Below are 11,817 nucleotides of genomic sequence, written 5' to 3'. Positions count from 1 at the left end.
GATACCAGTTGAAGACTCTCTTCAAACGTCGAACTCAAGGCTGCGGGAGAAACTCTACACGAACTATCGTCTAGCAAATCAGTCGACTGCGATAGCACAATCGTCTACACGAATGGTAGCCACACGAACAGTCACGAACAAGTAAACAACAGAGACGACACCACCAGTAGGAGCCCTTGGTATTCTCGGAGTGAGAATCCAAAGTGTGGTCTTTGGTGAATTTGGTAGAGGTAAGAGGAAAGGAAATTCGTGTAGACGATAAGCAAGTGGGAGAGAAAGAGCTATTGTATAGCAGGGATGCTTATCGTTTAGATAAAGCTACACGATCGTGTAGGTTTTACTAAGCGATCATTTCATAAAAGGTAGACAATCGTATAGAAAACGTGGCACGCTATGCGATCATTTAGGAAAGTTAAGCGATCGTTTAGGGACAGGCGTGCGATCGTTTAGGTGCTGGTATGCGATCGTTTAGACAATGAGCTACTATCGTATAGGCTCTGAAGCTAGGCGATTGTTTACGTTTTCACATCGAATCGCGAATTTTCGAACTCTTACAAAATGAAACCAATTTTCATTTTATTCATCGGTTACCATAACCAAATGAGGCTGCTCCCACTAATGCACGATTGAAAAGAATAATACGGCCAATTATCTCATAAATAACCAATTTAATAATAAATGAATATAATTATATTATATTCTTACCTTATAGTTTGATATTACATATCTACTATAGTAATATCTCCTCCACTTGATATAAATCATATTTATATCTAATTTTCTCCAAAATAATGTATCTTATACATTTAGCCAATTATATCATATATAATTAACCAGTTCAATTATATCATATATAATCGAACTCCCTCTTGTCAATTTGAACATTTCAAACTAACCCAAACACTGATTCTTAACTTGGGGACCTAATGGACCTGTAGCTCGAAGCTCCAATGGTACGTGAATAGCTGACTAAACTCTTTAGCCACGAGATCCACCATCCGTTAACTGTCAGGCATTCCACTAAAGACCAACAGCTGAACTCTTCTTACCACAAATATATTTCTATATCCATCGGATATAACCAATCATGAGTACGATGACCCTTCACAGATGCTCGTAAGTACAACTTAGTTACATCTCACTTCTTAAGTACCACTTATTTCTCTAATGAACAATACAACATAGTCCAACTATGTGTGAACACCTCTCGGGCCAAGAGATGGTGTATGGCACCACATCGTTCAAGCCTTGGAATCAGCCCTTAAATGAGCTATCTATCTACTTGCCTCTGCCTCGAGGAAGGAGTGAATTCCATCTTGTGTAGCTGAGTTCCCGACTCCCAAATCAGACGAATTCCCAAAATGGTAGGTTTGAATCGGCGACCTGGCCACTCGTACCCATATAAATCAAAGGACTGCCCTTAATGGCAAGAGTTCCCAACTCACTCAGAATTGAGGTCATGTTACCTATGGTCATCCTAGTGAAGTGAAGTCTCTATCATCAATGGTGTTATATACCGAGACGTTAACACTTTGTAGTCAGGTCTTATACAAACTCTTTGTATAGGACGCCCCCGCTCGCATGTCCCCTACACGAATGATTAGGATCAGACCATTTGTGACAAGTCACAACACTTGTGACCGTTCCACAAAGCGGGCCGCATCCGTAGAGTTACCAGGATAAAGTTTCCTTCCTATATCCATATACTACAGACCATTTTGGTTATCACTCAAGACATGATCCATTTGTATATCACCACATACATGCTTAAGTTACATGCAGATAACCAAGGATTTTATGTTTATTAGTTTGTGGTAAAGCAAATAAAACAAACAACTGAGCAAAATCAAGATGTGAAGTAAATATCATATATTATACAACACAAGCGTTCGTACAAACTGTTTACAAACTACAAGACATAAGACTTTAAGGCATCAACCCCAACAAATACCTTTGTAGTTCTCTTCACGATTTCAGTAGAATTTTCACAAGTTTGAGTTGGATTCTTCAGATAGACCACCAACAAGCTCTTCTCAACTATGCTCAAGAAGGAATGTGTGGTGGAAACACTCTAATCAAGTTAAATTGAAGATGAACTAGTGAGGGTGGAGTAGGGTTTCAGTTTTACAGCAGTAAGGATAAAGAACTCAATTTTCTTTTTAATTTCCATGCATGAAGCTTCATTATTAGCCTTGAATCTTGCATTAGAAGATGGTTGCATGTAGGGCAGCTCCTACTTTATATTAATTGAAGAACTCGATGGATATTGGTGATAAAACACCATAAATGTTTTTAGTGGATTTTTCTGATTTTTTTGGAAAATCCACTAACTCAAAAATCAATTTCAATTAAATTGGTTTTTACTTTTAAATAAAACTATTTTAATTAAAATTTAGTTTTATATAATTAATTCAAAATTAATTCATTTAAAGAAAACTAATTTAATTAATTTAATATCTTAATATTAAATTAATAAAACATTAATTCCACCAATATGATTCAAATTCATATAACCAATATTTAAATTATAATTTAAATATTAACTGATTCTCCAATCTCGTTTTAATTTCAATTAAATTAAACGTTTTAATTGTATCGTATACAATCAATAGAAAAACCCTAAAACTCAATTTGAACATTTCAAATTCATAACCCTAAATTCAAAATTCATCCAATCAATTACTCAATTCATTATTCCAATTTATGAGCTAGTAGAGGGACCTATTGGACCTACAGATCATGAGCTCCAATGATTTGTAATCAATTGGTTAAAATCTTTAAACCAAATTAATTACTTTTCGTTAACCATCAAGACATACCACTATAGCTCGATAGTTGCACTCTCCTCACTGTAGATGTATTTCTGTTCATATTAACCATAATCAATATGTCGATCCTTCATAGGTTGTTCGTATTTACAGCTGGGTCAAAATTATCATTTTACCCCTATAAATACATCTTGTTCCTTAAGTTCCCATTGACCCTTTAATGAACAGTTGATTCATAATACTGATTATGAATCATGTCCCTCTCTATCATGTGAAGGCGAAATCCCGATTGTTTAAGACTTGGAATCAACACTTAAGAGAACAACCTATCTGCTAACCCTAGAACAGGTAGGAGTGAATTTCATCTCGCAGGGTTATGTCCCCAACTATTTATCTAGTCTTATCCCCAAAATGGAAGGCTTATTGAGTAGTGTTGTTGGACTACTCTCACCTATGCAGATCAAAGGACAAACCCGAATAAACAGGAGTTCATACCTAGCTTAGGATTAAGATTGAGTTATCCTAGGTTACTTTAGTATGAAATAGCCAGTTTTAACAATAAACGATTGTTATAAAGAAAAGTGACTATTTCGTGGTCTAGTCTTTATGCAAACTCATTGCATAGGATGCCCCCACTCACAAGTCTCTACATGAATAATCTATGGATCACATCATTTGTATTACCAGGATGAGATACCCAATTTCATCCATATACTTATAGACCATTTAGGCTATATACTATTAACTTGCTCCTGTTTACGTCACTACATAAAGTTAACATATTCGTACTATAACCATGGATATGTTTATTGGACTTTCGTAATAGAATGCAATATCAATAACTTTATCGAATAAGATATTCAATAATATTTTATTGATAAATAGAATGTTTAACACGAAATTTACGAACTATGAGTTCTAGGACATTCCCAACATTATTTAGCTTACATAGATTCTATCTTAGGCTCTATGTGGTTCAACTCCGGACTTGCCACTTGTGCTACCTTATAGTATAACTAGTTAGTTCGATGAATTATAAATATTATTTGATTGACGGACAGAGGTTTATAACGCCCATTCTTTTACTCTATCAATTTTGAATCCTGACACCATAATGTTAATTACAACTCCAAATCTAAAGAAATATCATGGGTTTTGGCCAAGAATTGCCAAAATCGAGTTGGGAGCTCTGAAAATCAGCTAAAACTCTCCTCCTCCAAACCCTAAAACACATGAAGATATTTTAAAAAACTAGGGATGATACGAAAATCCAAAAAAATTGAAAAATCAATTCAAACCAAATCGATCCACTGATTTGGTTTTATTTTTTAGTGTATAATTGGACATACTGGTAGTTTTGTAGTTTAACAAATTTATTGCCTCCAAATAATCTAACTCCACCATCATATGCCGATGCACTAATGGAAGACAATGTGCTAACCCTTCTAAAATAGAAATTGTTTTAATAATCTTAATCTCATAATGATTTGAGATTGTTTTCAAACCCACTTACCAAACTCGTCCAAAATGATCCCGAAGCACCCAACACCAACCTCATCAACCAGTAGAATATGATTATTGGAGAAATCTACTACAAGACAAAATTGATAGTTTTATAAGAGATTAAAAACATTGTAAAATACAATAAATTAGATAAACACAACCTTTAACTTTGAATGACTTACTAGAAACTTTGTAAAGCAATAATAAAACTTCTTATTGAAGTGTACACTAATATTGATAATTAAATGCTCCAATAATAATATCTTTAAAGAGCCAAAAAAAAATCAACAAAATATTCCAAACCTAGTCGTTGGGTTAGTTCCAACAATACATATCAAACTATTATTTCAGCTTCATTCCTTATAAATAAAAGCAAATAAATAAATATCAGTTGGTTTGGGTTTAAATAAAAATTTGTCAATTTCAATCAATTTTGATCTATTTGATGGTTGGCTCATTTAATTTTGACGGTTCATTAAGATAAAATAGAACAGAAGAAAAAAACAAATTAACATCAATTTTATCCCAGAAAAATATATATGTACCAAATCCACCTGTTTGCCTCCTAACAAGACTATGATTTATTTTTTTTTAATATTTTTAAAGTTGTCTTTTGAGTTTTGACATTATAAATCTTAGGCCCAGCATTGAAAATTGATGCCTTTTATTGAGACATTATTGGCTATCATATTATTGTTTCTATCAAATAATTTTCCTGTCCTCCAAAGTTATTTATGTGTCACAGAAATTGTTTTTTACACCAACCACGTGGACTTCTCATAACCAAGCTTTCTTGGAATTTCCAAAAAATAGCTTTCGACAACTTAAAATAATATTAACCCAAAAAACTGTTTGGTTTTTTCTTAATTAAAAAAAAGTTACCTTTATTTTGTATGTACCATTTTTCTCTCAGTCACATCTAAAGTTAAAATAGACTAGTTAATCTGAGTTTAACTCAATGACAATTGATATGATCTTTCTTTTTAAAAGGTCGAAGGTTCGATCTTTCATCATCGTAATGGATGTACTAAAAAAATTAAAATGGACTAACAAAAGTGGCAATATAATGTAATTTTTGAAAATTAAACCTATTTATTTCTCATAGTTTACAATGATTAACATCTTTTTAGCTACAATTGTTGAATTCTTAGCCAAATTCCAAAACTAAAAGAAAAGCTTTTAAAAGTTACTTTTTTTTTCAAATTTGGTTTTTTTAACCAACTAGTAAAAAATAAATAACAAAAAAAGAAATTTAGAGGTGGAAGACTAAGTAGTGTCTATAGGCTTAATTTTAAATAACAAAAGTAAAAAATCAAATGGTTGTCAAACAGGACTTTAGTAATTGTGAGGATTCTTTTTAAAAAATCAACATATACAAGATAATATTGATTTTTTATTTTTTTTAAAAAAAGATCTTTTAAAAGATTGAAGAACAAAATGGAAAAGATCCAAGTATTAGAGACTATAAATTTAAATTCTAAAATAAACACAATGATAACATTTATGATTGTTACATCAATGTGGAAAACGTACTACAGCTAAATGGACAATATCTCTGTGGGCTATATTATATGCCTACATCATCATAATAAAAATCACATACTATAGCGACAACTGCAAATGACCCTACCAAGTCACGAGTAAAACATAGAATAAAATGTTAGAATTTAAATTACACTTTTAGTTTTTTTTTTTTTTCAAACTATTTACAAGAATAAAAAAGAATAAAAAAGAAAATGTACGGATAAATATTGATAGACTTTTATCGATGTCTATTAATGATAGACTTGTATATGTATCTATCACTATAATATCAATAATAGATTTCTATCAATTTCTATCAATTATAAACGATCATAGACTTCTATCAATTTGTATCTGTCTACAAGTGATAGATCTACATCAGTTTCTATCACTGATAGTATCAATAATAGACTTCTATGTGATAATTGATAGTAATAGACTTCTATCAACATCTATAAAAAAAAACATTAAATTTTTCTATTTTGTATAAATAATTTTTCTTATTTTTCTATTTTTGAAATTTCTCTCTTTTTATTATTATTATTATTATTATCTTAATCGAGTTCCTTAGCAATTGTTTTCTTATCATTCAATAACTTTGTTTAAGATAATTTTATTGTCGGGTTAACATAGGAAATAATGTAAATTTAATTTAAAGAAGTTATATACACCTTTTTTTTTTTAATATAACAATCGCAAAGAATGAGATGCCAGAAATACCAAAAAAGAAAAAAGAAAGAAAGTTATATGGCTTCAGATTTTGTAGTTCCTATATTTTGAAAAACAAAATACATTTTTTTGACAATAAAAACAAAAGAATTAATTCCCATATTGGTAGGGAATTGCAACCAATATACTTATATTTTTATGACTCGGTTCAGAGTGTGTAATAAAAATAATTTATTACTTCAGATTTTATCGTTCATCATTCATGTAAAATGAAGGGCAACTAATAAACTTTAATTTAAAATATAGTGAAGTATTTTCATGCATGATGCATATCAAGGTTAAATTGGAATTAAAAGGGTAAAATTTGAAGACCCTCCACGTGGCATGATTTTATTGTGCCACGACCAATTTCAATTTTTTTTTTATTTATAGCATGAACCACAAAGTTTGTTTCAATTTAATTTGACTTGACTAGTTATTATGTTGTTTTTTACCCTTGAGATATCAAATCAGACATTCTAAAAAAAGATTTTTTTTTTTTTTTTTTTGCCTTCTACTATTATTATTATTTTATTATTATATTTTTAAAATCCTTATTATGGGTTATCATAACTAAGATTTTTAAAAATTTTGTGTAACCGTGGATACATTTTCTTTTCAATTGCTTCCCATTCATCCGATAGTTCAATCTTCTTCTTATTTTGTTAACATTTCTCGGCTCGCTTGATAGTCGTATTTTGAGTTTAAGTGATGTCCATGAAATAAATAAATAATAAATTAATAAATCATTTAATGACATGTCAAATAATGAATTAAAGAAGTTGGTACTATTGTAGTACTATATTTTTTTTTTCCGTGTGTATAATGATAGCTACCTTCATCTATTGATTCTCACAATAATAGTATTTAAGACTTATGTGGGATTCATGAAATAAATAAATTATAAATCAATAAATCATTTGATGACATGTCAAATAATAAACGGAAGGAATTGATAATTAGACCTTTTTTAAATATATACAAGGAAATAAAGGCATTAATGAATAAGGTTTATTTGTTATAAAATAAAAAACTTAAAGATAGATTTACTTCTTTGACTTATTTACACTAAAATTTTTGGTCTTGCTTTCATGGTTCAGCCTGATGTGATGTAGAAAATGACTATGAAATAATATATGAGAACTACATGAGCTCAGAAAATCACAACTCAAATGCAGATCTAATCCTTTATACTTCAGATTTTTCTTTTGCATGTTCTATCCTTCTCACTTAACACTAATTACATTTTCCTAAGAAAATTAATAAAAAAACTTTAAAAATGAACGACTTTTAACCATGCATTAAAATTAAAATTAATCATAATCAAGTATACGATATTTAATGGTATGTTTGGATTAACTTTTCAAGTAATTTTGAAGAGTAAAAAATGTTGTTTTTTTTCTTAATTTCTTTTTCAAAATTGAAAGTGTATGATAAGAAAAGAAATGATTTTTAAATGATCACATAGGTTAATGATATCTTTTTTATCTAAAACAAATTTCCTATGTATTAACAAAAGTCGATTAATTCATTTCAAAATTAACTCTTTTGCCACCAAAATCATTACTTAGTCACGATTGTTTTAGTGCGCATACCAATCAAATTACACTCAATTTTAGGCAAGAAATAATATCAAAATGGAGGAAGCAATCGATAAACATGATTAACAAGAACATTACAACTTACAAATAATAATCATGATTTCTAATTGTCATTATTGAAAAGAAGGGCAACATTTAGTAGATGTCTCATACTCTAGTATCAATCCTTAATCCATTGACTACATCAGTTGATGTTAAATAACTCAATTTCATATGTACATTTATCGAAAAATTCATTTTTTAACTCTATACATAAATTTTATAACTCCAAACATCTCTTAAAATTTTGAAAATCATGGATTTCTAGCTTTATTTATCAAACAAAAACTTCTCTAATCTGTCCTAACCAACATATATTTACTCCGTTCTAACCTTTTAATCATCAAAGTTTAGAGAAATCTTTTTGTAAAGCAAGCTAATGCTTTACCCTAATCTCTTATAACATACTTGCTTCCACACATTTCTTGCCAAAACTTGTTAATGGTTGAATTTACCTTTAGCTTTGTCCTTTTTGTTTTTCGAAAGCCTTTGTTGTCATTCTTACCTTCGTTCTATTTTGACAGTTTAAAATGGACCCATCTTGGATGCAACGTGGAGGGTTGAGGTGGAAGCTTTTTCACCATATCGGAAATCTAGTTGGAGCAGGTTGTACACTCACTTTAATGAAACTCTCCATCACAATTCTTGATCAGAGCCCGGTTATAAATTCTTAAATTTTTCGATTATTGGATAATTATTTCGTTTTTTATTTAATTTTTGAAAATTAAGTTGGTTTCATTCTAAATTTATAATTTTTTTTAAGTACAATAGTTAAATTCCTAGTCAAATTTTTAAAAAAAAAAAACAAGTTGTAAAAAGTTTTTTTTTTTTTTTTTTTTTTTTTAGTTTTCAAAATTAGATAATATGAACTATTTTGGGCTCCAAGTTATTATTAATATGTTCTTTATTAATTTAAGTCTAGTTTTATTGTTTTCCCTTTTATCTTTTTTAAACATGTTAAATAAGGATAGTTTTGTCGTTTTATTAAATCTATGATGTGGCACACATTAGGGTTTTAGGAAGCTATATAAAGTCTGACCGTTATGTTGTATTGAACGGTTTTTGGATTTGGAATTTGGAATGATAATTTCCTATGTTGATGACGGAGATTCATCACCAAACTTCGTAATTCTTGATCTAGGGTTGCATACTTGAGCATTCGAGTAAGTCTAATCATCTTGCTTGGGAAGTGTTCAAACCTTGAGTAGAGATTAACTCTCCTTATCTCTTGGCCTTCAATCAAAAGGTAATCCAATTCTAGTTTTTTCTCTTTAAATTGGCATTAGTTGACTTGATAGTATTACAATTTGATATTAAGAGTTTAACAATTGGATTCCTAAATTTTCAATTTTTAGGATTTATATTATCAAATATATATACATATATATTTATTTTGTGAGTCTTATGTTTTTATTGAGTTTTTGGATTTTCAAAAGAGTTGAAGTGAAATCGAAAACAAAGGGGAAAAAATTCAAGCTGGGTGGAAGTGAAATTGAAAATAAAGAGAAAAAGAGTTGAAGTGTCTGGTGGGTGAAAAGCGGAGGAGAAATTTTTATATTACCAATCTAAAAATTTTGCTTACCAACTGTTTGATGAAAAGTGGGGCTTGCTTTTTGTGTAAAGTTTTTGGTGTGGATCTCTACTGATTTATTTCAAATACTAATATTTTTCATATTTTGCATAAGCCCAATAATTCATTTCCGCATTAGTTCTTTATTTAATTTAAAGTTTATTGGTTTGTAAGTACAATAATACGTCTTTTCTCATTGACCGTTGCCAAGTGGATGACAACCATCATTATATTTAATTGATATAGGGAATAAATACTACGAATGGTTTACTCACCATAGTGGATTCAGTAAGTTGTCTTTGTACAATTGTTTTTATATGACTATAATCTAGTATGATAGCGCCGAATAGTTTTCCTTTGAAATTTGATATGCCTCATTTTAGGAATTCTCGTGGCTGAATGTGGAAATTGAACAGTATTATAAATGTCCTAAAAATATGAGTTGATTTATACCACAGTGACCATGACCACCAACCTAAAATATAAATGTCATACAAATTTTTCATCATCAAATATCAATTAGGTGGTTATCTCATCGATAAATGTATGAATCAGTCTAGACACATGCTTATATGCTTCGTTCCAAAAATTTCACAATTATTCTAAGATTCAAGTATATTAGTATTAGGATGACTGTCTATAATTTTCTTTTTTTACTTATTATTATTATCATGGGTAATGTGAGTTTTTGAACACCTTTTACTGATCTCGTTAACCTATTCTTTGACTTGGCATCATATGTATACAAGAAGAGCCCGCATGCTATTCGTACTATTTTATGCCTTAGAGCATTTAGATGTGCACAGTATGCTTGCATCTTTTTATATTTCATATATGCATTCAGTGGTAAGAATCTATCATTCAAATAGGGTATTTAATGGTAGGACTTATATAGAGATAGTTTGATGGCACAATTAAAGGTTCTGCTTGCTGAGGAAAGGTGCTTTCAATTCTAATGATCTTAAAATGATTCTTGGGATGTTGAATTTACCATTATTATAGTAGAAATTGATGGCACAACTTATGAAGAGATAGTTTGGATATGTTAGTTCTCTTATCTTTGTCATGAATCATGATATCGTGTAAAGTTTCTTTACATGTCTCTAAAGAATAAAATATATGATATTAGAGGTGAAAATCTTCGTCTCATCTTGGACTTCAAGTTTTTACATTTAATTGATTGATATATGTTTGATTTCTTGGGCTGTGAAAATTGATTTTTGTGTGATCATTCATCACTACTTGGTTTACTTTATAGTGATTTGTGACAACAACAGGATATGCTTTATTGTGTTAATTAAAACTTTAACGACGCCAGTGAACATGTGTACATTTTTTTATAAAGTTTGCCACAATGATGTTCATATTTTTTTTTTAGGCCTAGAAGTGTTTGTAAGTGCCAGTTGCCAAAGATTCTTCTTCTTGAAATAGTTGTTTTTTTGTAATTCTTTTTAAAATATTTATTTTTTTCTTCTTCCATCATTTTCTCCTTTGGGCATGGTTTATTGCACACACAATGATGGTAAAATTGAGTAGCATGTCTAGAACCTTAGAATTAGAAGCTCGATTATATCGTTAAAGAAGCATTGTTCTCTTTGAATCGTTGTTCGGATGTTTGTTGAAGTTGGTCTTGTGTTTTTGTAATTCTTTGAGTAGGTAGATGAAATGTGGCTTTTGCATCAATGGAGATGACGACTCACTTTACTCTCGAAGACAAAGGTAAGTTGGTGTGTGGTGCTAGTATGAGCTTAGGTTTCTCTTAATCTTTGGTCTAAACTTTTTATATATAATTTGGTCTTTTTAGTCAATGTAACTTGGAACTTTCCTAAGATTTTCTAATAAGGTTGAGTACCCTAAAGTATATGTAATATTATTTGATCTGTGAAGTTGTAATTTGCAAATGAAAACCAATGAATGCACAATCATGATGTAATTTGTTATGCGAGGTGGGGGAGGGGAGTCAAAAAGTTAGGGGTTCATTTAAAAGTCTCATATGATTGTGTCCAAGATATTGCAAATTGTTTAGGCATAACCAATTAGGGGAGTTATCTTTGTGACTATATTTGTGATTTGTTTAGATAGATATTATCCATTTGAAATTGGT

Source organism: Benincasa hispida, chromosome 4, assembly GCF_027475165.1.
Source record: "Benincasa hispida cultivar pf3 chromosome 4, pf3_genome.v1.1, whole genome shotgun sequence".
NCBI classification, from domain to species: domain Eukaryota; kingdom Viridiplantae; phylum Streptophyta; class Magnoliopsida; order Cucurbitales; family Cucurbitaceae; genus Benincasa; species Benincasa hispida.
This window is presented reverse-complemented; position numbering follows the sequence as displayed.